General features: G+C 39.1%; 1 pseudogene; it reads right to left on the bottom strand.

Moving 5' to 3' along the window:
• Positions 1-1,131: 1,131 nt before the first annotated feature.
• Positions 1,132-2,937, bottom strand: LOC147630621 (cytochrome P450 78A4 pseudogene; annotated as a pseudogene).
• Positions 2,938-16,493: the final 13,556 nt, after the last annotated feature.

Raw genomic sequence — 16,493 nt, 5'->3', positions numbered from 1 at the left:
CAGTAGCTCACCCTTCTCCTTCTAGGTATTCGAAAGAAGCTATTACACTAGAGTTCTGTGAGGCTCTCCCTAGCTAGGCCTTCTCCTAGGCATGTATTGGCTAGGTATAGTCAATTGATCCGGAACTTCTTATGGGCCGGTAGTGATGTGAGGCCAACCAAGGTCAAGGTGGCATGGAGAGTGATCATTCAGCCATGTCGTAGAGGGAGGCTAGGCCTCATTGAGCCTGCTATTTAGAGTCGTGCCACCCTGCTAGGCAAGTTGATTGTTAGAGAACTCCTTCCCGGTGGTGAGACCTAGAAGGATTTCCTACTGGCCCGGCTATCAGTCCACACCCCGAGTCTTGGGGACCCTTGGCCATAGAGTACCAGATGGATTTTCACAGAGATGTGGACCCACGGTTTTAGTCCAACATACATACTAATAAATTCATGTCTTCACTAAAATAATCAATCAAGCATACATATTTAAACATTTTAATTTAGTTGTAAGACAAGGTGATGGTCTCAACTTTTAAAATTGCATTGATAACAAAACAACGTATATGAACCCTTGCTTATATAGATTTGTGCATTTGGTATAATATATAGCTTTGGAATTATCTATTATTCTTTAATTTATCATTTATTCCTTTGTTGAATAGGTGGATAGTGCCAAAGGAGGTTTATCCAGATTTCATTGAGAAGGCTCGCACATTGACTCAATTGAGGCGGTGTGTATGATTGAAGAAAGCTTTCCAAGAAGCATACTCACAACTCAATTTCTCCTTCTAGTACATTTGGTGGATGAGGTGGCTATATGTGGCATTGGTCATAGCTAGTGGGTGTCCTTTCTTGAATGCTTCATGAAAACCTTGAAGATATTTGTGGGAAAAAGGGAAAGGCCAGAAAGAAGCATGGCAAAGGGATGGTGTGTTCAAGAATCCCTCATATACATCTCTGAATATTTAAAACAAATTGATCCATCTATCATCTACTGAGAAACTTATGAAAATAGTGTTTATTATTATATAAAATGACTCGATATTCCACCTAAAGCCTTATGAGATGTTAAAAAATGCATAAAGTAGTCTCTTATTCTATAGTATGGAATACGGTGCAAATTTTTAAACTTGCGTCTAAAACAAAGTACCTAAAAGGATAGGTGTATATCAGTGAAATGAGCCGACAGAGGCACCGCCATTTCACAGGAAAGCTTCAGCAGCTCCGTAAGTTCCACAGGATAGCGCTCGTCTACGGAGAGGTGAAATCGTTGCACGATCTTGGCCACCCAGAGGTGAACTGTTGCCAAGGCGAGGGCCTTGCCGGGGCAAACTCTTGCGCCCGCACCGAAGGGAGCCAAGCGCAGGTCGCTCCCCCTCACATCCAGGTCCTCCCCGCCGTCCCTAGGTAGGAACCGCTCTGGCGCGAACTTGTCGGGTTCGGACCAAATGGCGGGATCATGCGTGATTGCCCACATGTTCACCATGGCCGTGGTTCCGGCAGGGACATGATGGCCCGCAACCTCCACGTCGTGCATGGCGAGCCTTGCCCACGACAGCAAAGGCCCAGGCGGATGTAGGCGCAGACCTTCTTTCACAACTGCTTGCAGGTAAGGCATGCTGGCCACATCGGCATCGCGGACGGTGTCACCCTTTACCCCCACCATGGCCTCCACTTCAGCATGCAGCTTTGCCTGCACGGTAGGATTCAGAACGAGCTCGGCAAGGATCCACTCTGTAAGGATGGCCATGGTATCTGTGCCTCGGAAAATCATCTCCTATTGTCACAATATGGCCAAACACGAGTCAGCAACCAAAAATTAGTACTTCACGTAAATGTGAGGAGAGCTTATACATGACTAGCGTAAGTAAGAAGGTAGAACATTATTATTTTGCAACTCACCCACAGAATGGATACCATATCGGCATCAGCCAATTTTTCCACCCCTTCCAAACCGAGGAGCACGTCCACAAAGTCGCACGAATCCCTCGTGTTACTATTGCGAGTGATAGCACCAGCAATATTGCTGCTCCTGTGCTCGTCTATTATTTTCTGCACGAACGCGTGCACTCGCGGCACTAGCTCGTCACAGCGCTGTCGGATGCGCAAGGGGTCGACACACTCGAAAGCTGCAGGCAAGTGGTCCGCCATGTTGAAGGCTCCCAGCAGCTCGAAGCCTTCCCGCACCATGCTTTGCACCTCCACAGCCTCGGCGCTGTTATGCTCGGAGAATGCGTAACGCCTGCCGAACACGGTGGCCAAAATGTTGTTGAGGGCTGCATGCAGCAGGTAAGGGCGCACCTTCTGCACGCAGCTATCATGGACGTGAGAGGCTATGGCTTCTAGCATGATGGATGCTTCGAGCGGGCGGGTGCGCTCGTGAGCCGCAATGCGACATGGGGAGAAGAGGTGCGAGGCGGCAAGGCGGCGGAGGCTGCGCCAGTGATCTCCGTAGGGCGCGAATCCAACGGCGCGCCCGAAGAGGAGCTGCTGTGCCGACTGGGTGAGAGGGCGTTCTGCGAAGGCGGTGCTGCATAGAATGTCGCGGGCAACGCTAGGCTGACTGGAGACGACAACGCGTGTGGACCCCAAACTTACAGCCATGAGAGAGCGAGCATTGTGGCTGGACGCGAGGGCCGCAAGGCGGCGGTGGGCGGTGTAGCTACAAGTTCCGGAGAAAGAGAGGAGGGAACCCAGTACTGGGAGGCCACGTGGACCTGGAATGGGAGGTAGGCGGCGGGAGGCAGCAGACTTGCAGAAGAAGCTCCTCATTCCCCAGGCTGGACCGCCAAGGTACGCCCAGCTCAGGAGGAGCCACATTACAAAGAACGCAAGGACAAAGAGAGCGGACGAAAACAACCTGGGAGCGGAGGAAACAGAGAGGAAGTGGAGGAGGAGGGTGTGGTCAAGGTGGGTGCATGTGGCGGAGAAGAGTTCAAGAGCCATCGCTGGAAACTTCAAATTTGCACTGCCTTTGATGCGCACGAGGTGCGCTTAAAAAGAGTTCGGTATACTATACTAGCCTTAGCAAATCATGATTAGCTATGATCTAGACTGTGATGTTAATAATATATTCACCTTTTTTACCTAACTAGTGGGTAACTAGTGCTCTTCTTCCACAAACTCCACATTCTTACCACCAGGTGGTAGCTTTGTGAAACTCTTCTTTAAGATAATATAGAGAAGAGATAAGCAAAGAATGAAGATAAACATGATTTCACCTTTTTCTTAAATAAATGTTTGGACATGTCCTTTGAAAAGTTTATCCAAGCTACACACGTCCAAACTTTTAAAAAACCTTCAATTAGAATAAGAAAAGCCAAAAGGTAAAAATTCCATCGTTTTAAGGTGTACACTTGTCATTACGGTGTAGCTCTTGGAACGGACGTGAAGCTTTCATTATTCATCCAATAGATAGATGATAATAATAGGTCTTGTAATAGGGTGGATATGTATGACCTCACACCGACCCTAGCACAAGGCCATGCATCAAATGTGCACAAAATGCTTCTAGTTGAAAACTTGGGGCCTCAAGAGGGGGATTCGCTTGTGAGGGCACATGTAGGTGAGGCAATGAGATGTCCTTCCTCGTCTCATGACTATTTCGACCTTCTCCTTAGGATGGAGAATGGGATGGGCTTTATGATTTTTCTGGATTATAGTGTGCTTTCACGTGATCTTCTTGTTGCGAAGGAAACCAAATCTAGCCATATCCAAAAGGAGGTTGCCTTTCTCCTTTGTAAATTATGATACTTCACAACCAAATCTAGCCATATCCAAAAGGATGTTGCCTTTCTCCTTTGTAAATTATGATACTCGTGGCATGCCTTTTGCTAACCTTTGTTAACATTTGATGAGAGAATGACTATTATATGCTTTCTTTGTAATCCTTGTAAAAGTCCCCAATCCTCATGCTTGGGAAATCTAAAAGCATGGCTTGTTCACAATCATGTTTATTGATTCAAAGCTTTGCATTACCATATTATCATGTAGGGGCTTGCTAACTCTTACGTAGCCAAGGTTTATAACTTGTTTTTTTGCTACAATAGATCCTCACAATTTGACATTACTAGATGCTTCTATGGACTCTATATTGTGGTGCAACTTTATGATGCGCTCTTAGGGGTTTGCTTTAATATATGTGTACTGTATCACTTGAATTCAACAAAAGAGGTTTTCTATTTCAAGTTTTTGAGATACATTTAGAGAAATGTACTAAGGTATTTTTTATATAAGAATTGTGAGTTTGTAAAAACAAGGGATCATTTTAATTCATAGAAAATGTAATTTCAAAATACCTCTTAACACTAGTTTGGTACCAAAAAAGGACACTTAAGTGTCCTTTTTCGGATGATGCAAATAAAATGCTACTTGTGCTAGGAAAGACGTATTCAAAATCCTTCTTGAGGAGTTTGAATATGTGACCTAGTGTGTCTTTAAAAAATGTAACCTTGCAATTTGGATGCTGGCACGATAAGGAATTACACCCATAAATAGGACTTGCATGAGACTGCAACTCAGGTTTGAGAAAACCGCCTTATAAGCTGAGAGAAAAAAATCACTAAGCCCTGTGAAAAATTCCAAGTAATTATTTCATATTTGTGTCAAAGATTTTGCCAAGTTTCACATGAAATAAAATTCAATTGAGAGTGTCTAAAATAGTAGGAAGTTGTGTGTGTTTGATACACCACTTTTTAGCATCCATCTGTATCCAAACCAATACATGGTTTTAATGTGTTTGCAAATTTTAAAGGTGATACAATGCTTACTCTATCCATTGAGATCTTAAAGTTATATGTAATTAAAAAGCCCCTTAGTAAGCTACAAATATTAATTGTTTCAAAATGTCAAAACTGCACACAACAAAAATTCTAGATTTAGATTCTTCAGTCATACGCATTACATTCCTTAGTAAACTTGCAACATTTTGTCTGTATAGAATAATTCCGCTAAGGTACATTGTACAAACATCTTTTGGGTACCTAAAACCTTTGTTTCATGGTTGTTGAGAGAGAATTTAGAAATTTTGAAAAATGTAGCACGATTAAAAAACTAAGATAGCGCTCAAGTAGCAAGATTTACTTAAGCTTGGGACCCCAAAAAATATGTATTAAGTTGGTTTTGAACTATATAATCATTTCTGATTGCCAATTTGCACTAACATAACCCTAGTTTTATGGAAGTACCTTTGGAAGACCAAAATTTTTCTCTTTTTCAGCATCTTGGTAATTATGACATTTTTGTTATAGTTCACAAGTAGCTTAGGAACTAGGACCTAAAGGAGATTGTGTTGTTTTGAAACCCCAAGTTCTACCAATTGACTTTTACAAACATGAAAAACATGATTTATTCAAGAAGTTATAGGCATTTTATGGGATTTTTGACAAAAAAGCTTCAAATTTCAAGTTAGAGTTTTTTGTCAAATTTCTAATATAGCTTCTGTTTTGACATCATGAAAAATCTCCTTTTTTTTAACTTTTAACTGACCTATGGTTGAAACAAGGTGTAGAAATGTTGTTTCTAGGTTCCCCAAAAAATTCCAAAGTTTTGGTTAGAAACAGGACACTAAAGTGTCCTCAGGACACTTTAGTGTCCAATTACAGAACTAGTGTTAAATGAAGTGATGTGTAGGTTTTCTATAGAGTGAAACAGTCAAGGGTGCTCTTAATGTAAAAGCCTACAACTGTCCTTTTTCATAAATAAGCTTGTGAGTTAAAATTTTTTCATTCTTCATTTGAAACATGTTTGCTAGCAAAAAGTAATCTTAAAGGAAGTTCATTCTTTCTTCAATACTATTTTTAGTACATTTGAAATTCTCACGATAAGAGTTCATGATAATAAATTTGTAACATCTCTCTAAATGAGTTCAAATCTCACAATTCATCTAAAATCCCAAAGTAAGGTTTTAGTACTTTTTTGATGTTTTATATCATTGGAGGTCATGATAAGTCCCCTATGCTCTTATAAATCGTTGGACAACATAGGATTTTTGAAAAGATATACTTTAGGACAAGCTTTATAGCTCATACATATTGCCTAGCATTCTAAGTAAAAATAACAAGCTAATGAAATGCACAATCATTGCTCATCAAAAGAAAAAAACCACTCGTATCTTCCTTTAAATATCTCTTAAATATTATGCACGTGTGGGCTGGTGGCATTCACTCGATTTTGATACCACAAACACATTTATAGCCCCCATGGTGTATAAAGAGACCTTATAAACCACATCATCTCTTCCATCCCTGGAAGTCTCCCCACAAGAAGATTTACCTCTTATAGAAGCCCTAGACTGAAATGAACTCCTAGTGGCACATCTGCCATCTTTTACACGTGTCATCATCATCCACATCGATACCGTTATCACCACGAGAGTTGTCTACGTTGACCTTGGCACTCCCCGTGTTGTTGCAAGACTGCTCCACCGTGCAAAGACAATAGTTCACTCTCACTCTCTCACTAGCAAGATAATAGCTCACTCTCACTGGCAAGACATGGCAGGATTAACAGGGTAAGAGTGCAGAACTCTCACGCACTCACTCTCACATAATAAGCACTACTGAGAGAACAAGAGGATAGGGTGGAGAGCTAGAGCACAAGGAGCAAGAGCACACTCTCAATTAACACTCAAGGGAATTCCCCTTCTCATTAGACAAAATTGTTAAAATATACAAGTGAATAGGGTGTGTGTGGGAATAAGCCCTTAGCAAGAGGCTATAAAAGAGAATCTGTAAATGAGAGAGAAGATGTGAAAAGGTGAGAAGTATCTACTAGGAGAGAATAAAGGGTAGCATGAGAAGATTTAGGATGTGTGGAGATATTCTGGGAAGAGGTGGAGATAATCAAGCAAAAGAGGTGGAGTGAATCAAGGAGAGATCAGTGGGATTAGATGCTTGGATGTAAACTCTATAAATTGAGCCATTGGCCTTATGAGAATTTGCTGATTTTTGATTATCCGTGCCTACATTAAGCTATCAATTAATTGCTCACTAATCACATCTTAATCATCATCCAATCTCTTTGCTAAATGATGTTGATTCTTGTATTTGATCCACCATAGCTCATCACATTGCTACAAATTTAACATGTTATGAGAGCCTAGCTTAGAATCCATCAAATTTATGAGCCCATTATCTTGCTAATCACCTAGTTAATTAGGATTAGGAAATAATCAAGTTTTTACCTCTTTTTTCAAATAACTTATGTACCCCCAGCTAGTGGAGGGGCTTGATCTCCCTCCAGGCTTAACAATAGGCTTCAAGCCTCTAGCCCCACCTAGCCATACTCCCCACGCACCAGCCCATCTACTCAATTCGTCAAACCGCCGGCTGCTGTTGCTAGAAATCGTGATTTCTCAAACATTTGTTTCTGGAAGCAAAACTGATATCTTCTCTTCCACAGATACAATTGGTCTAATTCCTCTTGGCTCCAAGGGTTTTCAAGGGTTCTCTACAAGCTGGTTAAGACAGTTTTTTATTTCATCAAGTCTACAGTGAGAGATCCAAGCTCTGCATCAAATCTGCAGCAGGTGACTTTGGTAAATTAGAGATTAAGCATTCAATGTTTGGTCAAATCTTGTTTTTCTTGGCTTAATCCTTTACTATACTAACTGTTATATTGATGGCTTTGAAAGGAGTTGAGCTCATTTGAACTCTAAGGCCCTAGATCTGGACTCCCCGCATACTCTATTTTTTGCATACAAAATAGAGTATTATTTTGCTAATCAAGATTAATCAACACTAATCACTATATTTTGGTGCAATTGAGGGTTCAAATTAACCATTGGGTATCTGATACAGATCCCTATAACTTTAATTTGCAATTCGGAGATGGTTTGATACTCCAACCATTTAGTATAGATTTGTTACTCTTTGCTTTATGTAATTTCTGGTGAATTTATGCTGATAAATTTGTTGTAATCATCACCTAAACACCAAATTGAGTTGTAAAAGTGTAGAAACTACCCTTGAATCTTGAAATTAGATCAAGAGGTGAGACCCCTTCACATCATCACATGAGCATGACACAAGAGATAGCCAAATTTAATGGGGAGCAGTTTTATACAAAGCAAACAAAAACCATGTATTTGCTCATGAGGAAAAATCTGTGGGGGCTAGTTGAGGGAAGAGATGAATGCCCAAAGGTGAGTGGGAAAAATGAGTGGAAGAGCAGGAGTGAGAAAGCATTAGGACTCATCGCACTCAGTTTAGATGATGAAATCATTCATCACATCACAGGGATACAATGGGCAAAAGATGCATGGGATGAACTCAATAAATTATTTGGCACTCAAGTAAAAAATTTAAAGATAAATCTGTTAATGATATTCTACAAACTAGATATGAAGGAAAGTGAACCTTTAATCACACACTTGAACAAATATAAAAGCATTAAGCAACAACTGGTAGCCATTGGCAAAAAAGGTAGAAGATGATGAGGCACTAGCAGTTCTTCTAAAGAGTGTGGACAGAGGTGAATATGAAAACATTGTAGCAACCTTAAAGAATGTACCTGAATTGAAGCTGTATGAGATAGAAGGAGTTCTACTAGAGCAAGAGACCAAGGTCAAAGAGAAGAAATGGCTGGACTCAATAGCTGGAGAAGAAAAAGAATATTCTTCACCCGAGGAGGATTCTCATGAGGACGAGGATGAGGAAGAGGTAGAGTAGGAGGAAGGACCTTCACTTGTTGCCACAACTGTGGGAAGCCAAGACACATGGCAAGAGACTACTATAGCAAACCCAGTGGACAAGGAACGACATCAGCAAACTTCATGGAGGCTCCTAAGGAAGTGGAGTCCGATCATCTTTTCAGAGAGAGAGAGAGAGAGAGAGAGAGAGAGAGAGAGAGAGAGAGAGAGAGAGAGAGAGAGAAACCTCACAACCCAATGTAACCTGCCCCAATAGAGTAAAACCACCTCTGAGCCACCGATGATGTAGGCCATGTGGTAGATGTATGTGTGAGCACTTTAGTCAAGGTCATGTAGGCCATGTGGTAGATGTATGTGTGGGCACTTTAGTTAAGGTCACCGGCACTTGTAGTGGCCCTAGACACATAGAGAGAGAGAGTGTCAAGGACTATGAGTTTAGGGACTTGAGGCACTAGTCGCGGACTACCACGTAAGAGGGAAACTTGGTATAGGGTCGAGGTGTGCTAGGATTATTCACTTGAGGGGAGGTGTTGAAATATACAAGTGAATAGGGTGTGTGCAGGAACAAGCCCTTAGCAAGAGGCTGTAAAAGAGAACCTATAAATGAGAGAGAAGTTGTGAAAAGGTGAGAAGTATCTACTAGGAGAGAATAAAGGGTAGCATGAGAAGATTTAGGATGTGTGGAGATATTCTGGCAAGAGGTGGAGATAATCAAGCAAAAGGGGTAGAGTGAATCAAGAAGAGATCAATGGGATTAGATGCTTGGATAACTCTATAAATTGAGGCATTGGCCTAGTGTAAGATTCCTCCCCCAAATCCCTTTTTGATGTCTAGTATCTTCTTCTATAATCAATCCCTCTTCAGAAATATAAAAGACTTGTTTCTAACTGTTTTAACCTAGAGAGAGAAAATATTCTAGAGAGAGAATATTCAGATTTTTAATATTTTTGGATAGAAAATTATCTCATCTTATTAAAATAAGTTTCCCTGAAACAGAAATTCAAAAAGAACTTTCCAATGTGCAATTGGAATTAATTGAAAATGTGTATAAAGGACCTTAGTCTAAGGGTCTAGATTTTCAGAAATTTTTGGATTATGGTCCAATTAAGGTTCCTATGGACCAATAGCATCAATCCATGTGTAGGGAGGAGATAAATCCAATTTGAAAAAGAAGATACCCAAAAATGAGTAAATACTCACATAAGATGAAGAGTTGAAAATGTACAAGGTTTATTAGTAAAACATTATGAGCAATATTAAAAGTATGACATATGTAAGGAAGAGGAGTTCTTTAAAGGAGGTGCATATTTCACATAAGATGAAGAGTTGAAAATGTACAAGGTTTATTAGTAAAAAATTATGAGCAATATTAAAACTATGACATATGTAAGGAAGAGGAGTTCTTTAAAGGAGGTGCATATTTCACATAAGATGAAGAGTTGAAAATGTACAAGGTTTATTAGTAAAAAATTATGAGCAATATTAAAAGTATGACATATGTAAGGAAGGGGAGTTCTTTAAAGGAGGTGCATATTTCACATAAGATGAAGAGTTGAAAATGTACAAGGTTTATTAGTAAAAAACTATGAGCAATATTAAAAATATGACATATGTAAGGAAGGGGAGTTCTTTAAAGGAGGTGCATATTTCACATGCTTGAATGAGTTTTAAACTCAAAAAAATTGAGATATTTCATCTCTCCTCTCTCCTCATTCAAGTCTAGTTCCAAAAAGTTAGCTTAACTGACCTAAAAATGGTCAAATATTGACCAAACTGATTTAGAAAATTCTAGAATCAGTTTGTTTGGTTAGGAGCTCAATTTTTCCTATAAATAGAAGCCTCACCCTTGTTGAAAAATATATAGTGTTTATGCATCGTTACTCTACTCCACCTAAGCCAAGAACTGTGAATTCATTTAATAATTCACTAGTTTTTGGAGCTTCCCTCTTTCTTCAATCCCCATTAGTGGCTCCATCAACATACTTAACCAATTGATTGGTTGGGGGCCTCTACCGTGAACAAAGAATCAAGCAAGTTGTAAGGTAATTAGTGAATATTCATCTTTCTATAATTTCTCAATGTTTCTCTCTTCTCAACCCCTCTCAAGCTTGAGAAGTTTAATTGGTATGGTTTTTTTTAAAATGCTATTGAAGTTTGAATAGTAGTGAAGAGTTACATAATTTAATAAATGCTATTGAAGTTAATTTTCATTTATGTTTAAATTCTAATGATTCTTATGTAAATTCTCTCTCTCACTCAAGAAATGGTCATACTCATGACCCATTCTCAATCCAAATCAAGCTTTTCATAAAGCTTTTCCTTAACCCAAGATAAAGCTATGCTTGAGGCCAAATTAATGGCTTTTTCTTATGCTTTTAGTCTATGTATATTGATGATTCAATCCATTATGGATTGAGGATCCAATTAGAGAATCATTTTAATTATTTCCTTAATGATAAGCTTTATCCCTTAGAAAAATTGAGATTTATCAGTCATAGCAGCGGAGCTATGGCAAAATTTTTATAAAAATTATGCATAAAAAATTTTCATTCAAAGCATAAAAAGAGGACTTCCTACCATATTCTAGGAATCACATCCTAGATTAATTGAAAGAATTTCATTATAATCATGGAGAAATTGAATTTTAATATTATGCATAAAGGATAAATTTTTATATCAAAAGTGTTATTTTTACCATTTTTATTTTCATGCATAGAAGTATGCATAATGGATAAATTTTTATATCAAAAGTGTTACTTTTATCATTTTTATTTCATACATAAAAGTATGCATAAAAGAAAATTTTTATATCAAAAGTGTTACTTTTATCATTTTTAATTTTCATGCATAGAAGTATGCATAAAGGAAAAATTTTTATATCAAAAGTGTTACTTTTATCATATTGGATTTCATGCATATAGGTATGCATAAAAGATATTCTTTTTACACTAAAAGTATGATTTTTCTCATAAATGGATTTTATGCTTAACTTAGATGCATAAGAGAAATTCTTTTATTCTAAAAGTATAATTCCCTACCAAATTGAAATCATGCATAAGAAGATGCATAAAAGATTGATTTTAATTTCGAAAGTGTTAGTCTCCTTAAATGGAATTTACGTATAAATAAATGTGTAGAGAAATCTTATATCAAATAAAAGAATTCTCTTTAAAAAAAAAAAGATATGAAATGTGATAAGATGTGAGAAGAGGTGTATGAGATGTGATAAGAATTGATAAGATGCGTATGGAAAGTGATAGGATGTGATAAGAGGTGTGATAAGAGGTGATAGGATGCTTATGAAATAAGTTAGGATGTGATAAGATGAATTAAGATGTGTATGGGGGGATGAGGTAAGAAGTGTATGTGATAGGATAAGATATATATGGGTTGTGATAGGGCGAGAATGGATGTGATGTAAAAGATTAGATGTGAAAGTATATGGGGTTATATAAATGGGAATGTGAAAATGGATGTATGTATGTGGATGTGTGGATATGGAGATGGGAGTGTGGATGTATGAACATGAAAATGGATATATGCATGAAGATGTATATGCATAGATGTAAATGTGGATGTAGATGTGGATGTAGATGTGAATGTGGAATGTGGATGTATAGATGTGGATGTATGGGAATGTGGATGTGGATGTATGTGAATGTGAATGTAGATGTGGATGTATAGATGTGAATGTGGAATGTGGATGTGGATGTATGTATGTATGTGGATGTAGATGTGGATGTATGGATGTGTATGTATGAATGTGGATATGGGATGTGGATGTATAAATGAGGATGTGAAAATGGAGGTAAGCATGTAGATGTGGATGCATGTATGTGAATGTGAATGTAGATGTGAATGTGGAATGTGGATGTATAGATGTGGATGTATGTGAATGTGAATGTGGAATGTGGATGTATAGATGTGGATGTATGGGAATGTGGATGTGGATGTATGTGAATGTGAATGTAGATGTGGATGTATAGATGTGAATGTGGAATGTGGATGTGGATGTATGTATGTATGTGGATGTAGATGTGGATATATGGATGTGTATGTATGAATGTGGATATGGGATGTGGATGTATAAATGAGGATGTGAAAATGGAGATAAGCATGTAGATATGGATGTATGGATGTGAATGTGGATGTGGATGTGGATGTATGGATGTGGATATGGATGTGAATATATGATATGTGATGTGAAGGAATCTGAAGTGAAGAGATGGAAAAGGAGGTGATTGGATGAGTACACATATACATGGAATGTGGAATAAGTAATGTGGATTAATGAGGGATAATGTGGAAAAATGAGAGTTAATATAGAAACTGTATTTGTAAACTGTTTGTAAATGCTGTTTGTAAATGGCTGTTTTATGTCAAGAATGCTGGGGAAGCATTTTGACCGTCTTGTGATTAAGGTCGTGGAGACCTAACTGATAAAGTTGCAACTGCTGACGGAGAGTCAATGGAGGACGTCTCGCGTAGCAAGGTCGACCGAGGTCTTGACCAGCCTCGGTTCGATTAAAATGGTGAGCTTCCGGTACGTGGATGAGGGACCAAGGAAGCGGCCTATGAGTGAAGCGCTAGGTCACCTGCGAAGGATCCTAGAGGGTGCTGACCATACGGTGCTCGGGCTCTGGGTCGCCTAGGATACCCACGCGTGCGTCGAGGAAGATATTGGAACAAGGAGTAAGAGTTGTTTTGTGAAACCGGGCATGGATCTGGTTGAGTGACCTTGCTGGTCCTCAACGGATGAGTCCATGGCTCTTTTATATGGATCTGTTGGTTGATCTTGCTGATCTTCAACGAGAGTCCATCTTGATAAGTGATTATATTGCCGAGTATTATGGGCTAGGAACTATGGAAACGGCCTCTGTGTGGACAGGTGGTGAGCGTTCTAGTTGCCAATGATGCCATAGATACTTTGATGAAGGAATGATGGGAAATTATGAATCAACTGGATAAATTGGGAGATTGTGATCAGTGGTACTATGGTTTCATTAAAGGATTGTTTTAAAGTTAGCTGATGCTAAGAAAAAGGCAATTTTCATATTGGGTGTGTAAGTGGTGTGGCTAGTTTTATGTTTGCATGAAATTCCGGCTAGGGGGCCTTGGAACCCTTTTCCTTGGTACCCGGGACAAAACCTAACCAAATTCCAAATTGGATCCCATCACTACAGTGGTTGGGCGGTTGGCTAACCCATGGGATCGGATGGGGTTAGGCTGGACTGATGGATCCATAAATCGAGACTCAACTTTGTTTTTACGATAGATAAAGTAAATCCCGGATAGAAATGGTTCTATGGATAGGAATCAACGGCTGTGCCTCTTGATGGGAAAAAAAGCGTTGATCCCAATGATCCAAGTGCAAGTTTCTACCTTGAATTGACCAAGTACCGTTAAAGGTGCAGTCAGATCAGTTGATCCGTAATGATCTTGACTACGTTAGAGTAAAGAGTTATCCTGGTGGAATCGCCCATGCTTTCCGAGTAAAGGAAGTTTTTCCAGTTTCGGTTTTGGACAAACCGACGGATTAGTCTCTTGTCCGGATATCCGTGGGCGAGGCCCCGAGTGTGAGACCCCTACCCACGCATGATGTGCTACTTCCGCTGCTAGTACCCCGAATCCGTTGATCGGTGGGGAACAGGGATCTCACAGTTGGTATCAGAGCATTTGGTTAATAAAGATCAATTGAGAAGACAAATAGGTCAGAAATTTATCAAGAAACACAAAAAGGTTGTAATTGTGTGATATAATTCATACAATTTGATATTCAAATTGAAATTCGTAATTTGGTAATTGGGTCTTCAGATGGAAGTACCGCAATTATATAGAATCCTTGACTTGCTTGAGGCCTAGACATGATGGTATTTACCTTATAATTCCAAGGGCCATGACTATCCGTATATACCGAGAGTATAACTGCAGCTCTTTACTGACAGTATATACGAGTAAATCTAAGACTTGAAATTATAAGCGTTAATGCTATCCAGATGATGAATTTGAATGTGGTTGATATGATTTTTAATTCTGTTTGGGAACTGATGAATTGATTGGGATTCTGATTGAAAAATGATGATTTTTGAAATTTAGTTGAAATATAATAACTTGAGCAAAACCGCAATGAGGATGAATGGGACGAGTCCCTGTAATGATAAATGATGATAATGATTTCAACAAATCACTATGAGATTAGTGGATTGTGCTGTCAAAGTACTACTGTTAACACTTGACTCGGTATATCAAGTTAAGGGATGACAAATCGAAAACTTGCTTGACTGAAATTCCCGTGGAGGAATGTTCAGAAAGAAAAAATTTCGATCTGATGGACCATTATCGTGTTAAAGATATGAATGATATGATCTAAAATGAATTTATTTAATGATGAGTTCTATATAAGGGATATTTATCCCCGTATTCTGTTGGGTTGACCAGAATATAAGGAACCCTAGAATAAATTGGATCTTAAGAAAAAGAGTTGTCCTCTACTTGGCGAGATGAGGACATCTCGCACTTTTTTAAGTGGGGTAGAATGTAAGATTCCTCCCCAGCCTTCGAGGCATACAGGAGTAAGAATCTCCCTTTTTGATCTTAAAATTATTCCCTCTCAAAAATAAAAGAAAGATTCTGTTTTAAAAAAAAGGAAGACCCTTTCCCTAGAATACTTCTCAGGAGTCACGCTGTTTTAAGGATTCAGAACAATGAGTTCAGAAGTGAAAATCGGTGTTTTGGATACCAAGGTTTTGGTCTTCATTCGAGTACGGCACAAAAGAAGTTCTTTATCTATTGGGGAGTTTAAGAAGTTATCCCCCAGATATTGTGAGCCTTATCTGACTTCAAAGAAAGTAAGTGACTTAGCTTACGAACTTCTTTTATCTCCTCATCTCAAAGTTCGTAATGCCTTCTATAGAAAATTGTGCCAAACCCAAATCATGGAAAGACGGTAAAACTTCAGTGGCAAGCTACCGTTGGCTTCTAAGTTACGCTAGCTCCTTCCTTTATATAAGTCGTAACTTTTACTTGTCGCTCACAGTAATCTTACTCCCATCGATCTCCTTTCTTCCTAATCTCCTTCATGGCTTGGCAACAAGAATTAGTTTTATCCATAATGATTCCTCACCTTCAAGACGCAAGTGAGTCTGTGAAGAAGGATTTTATAGAACAGTATGAGCGCTCACTTTTCCCTCACTTGGGAACTTCTGTAGCGCAGACCAAATGGCGGACCTATCAAGACATAACTAGGGTAACACCCTGGGGTCAGCAGCACTTCCGTAACAATGTCCGCTTGGCCATGGTTATTGAAGCTTTGGGTTTGGGTCCCCGATACTACTGCGTCATGAGATCAAGACATCCTGGGTTTTCTGAGCGGGTCTTCTTACTGGCGTGTTTTCTTCCTCATGAGAAGATATGCCTTTACCCCGTTTTTGGCTTGCCTCTCAGAGGTCCTTTTGTTAGAACACCTCATACCACTGAGATAGGCGCAGCAATAACCCACAGAATCATTCCCATAGATGAGTTACCTTATACTTGTGCAGCTTGTGAGGACTGCTTTTGTGACCATATGATGGACGGGCTTATGGAAGTGTAAAGAGTTCCTCTATCTTTACTGTATAAGTTCCGAGAATGAATAAAGTTTAAATCTTGTTCGTATTTTGAATCTTGCTCTCTTTAAGACTTATCTTGGTGGTTAATCTTGATTAAAATTTTTCTCTAAGTCTCATATTCGTGAATCTTGCGAAATTATCACAAGTTGCGAGATGAGGACATCTCGCGTTTTTTAAGTGGGGTAGAATGTAAGATTCCTCCCCCAAATCCCTTTTTGATGTCTAGTATCTTCTTCTATAATCAATCCCTCTTCA

This window comes from Cibotium barometz, chromosome 16, assembly GCF_041138505.1.
Source record: "Cibotium barometz isolate CiBa-2024 chromosome 16, ASM4113850v1, whole genome shotgun sequence".
Taxonomy (NCBI): Eukaryota; Viridiplantae; Streptophyta; class Polypodiopsida; order Cyatheales; family Cibotiaceae; genus Cibotium; species Cibotium barometz.
Note: the sequence above shows the minus strand (reverse complement) of the source record. Positions and strands in the feature narration are given on the sequence as shown.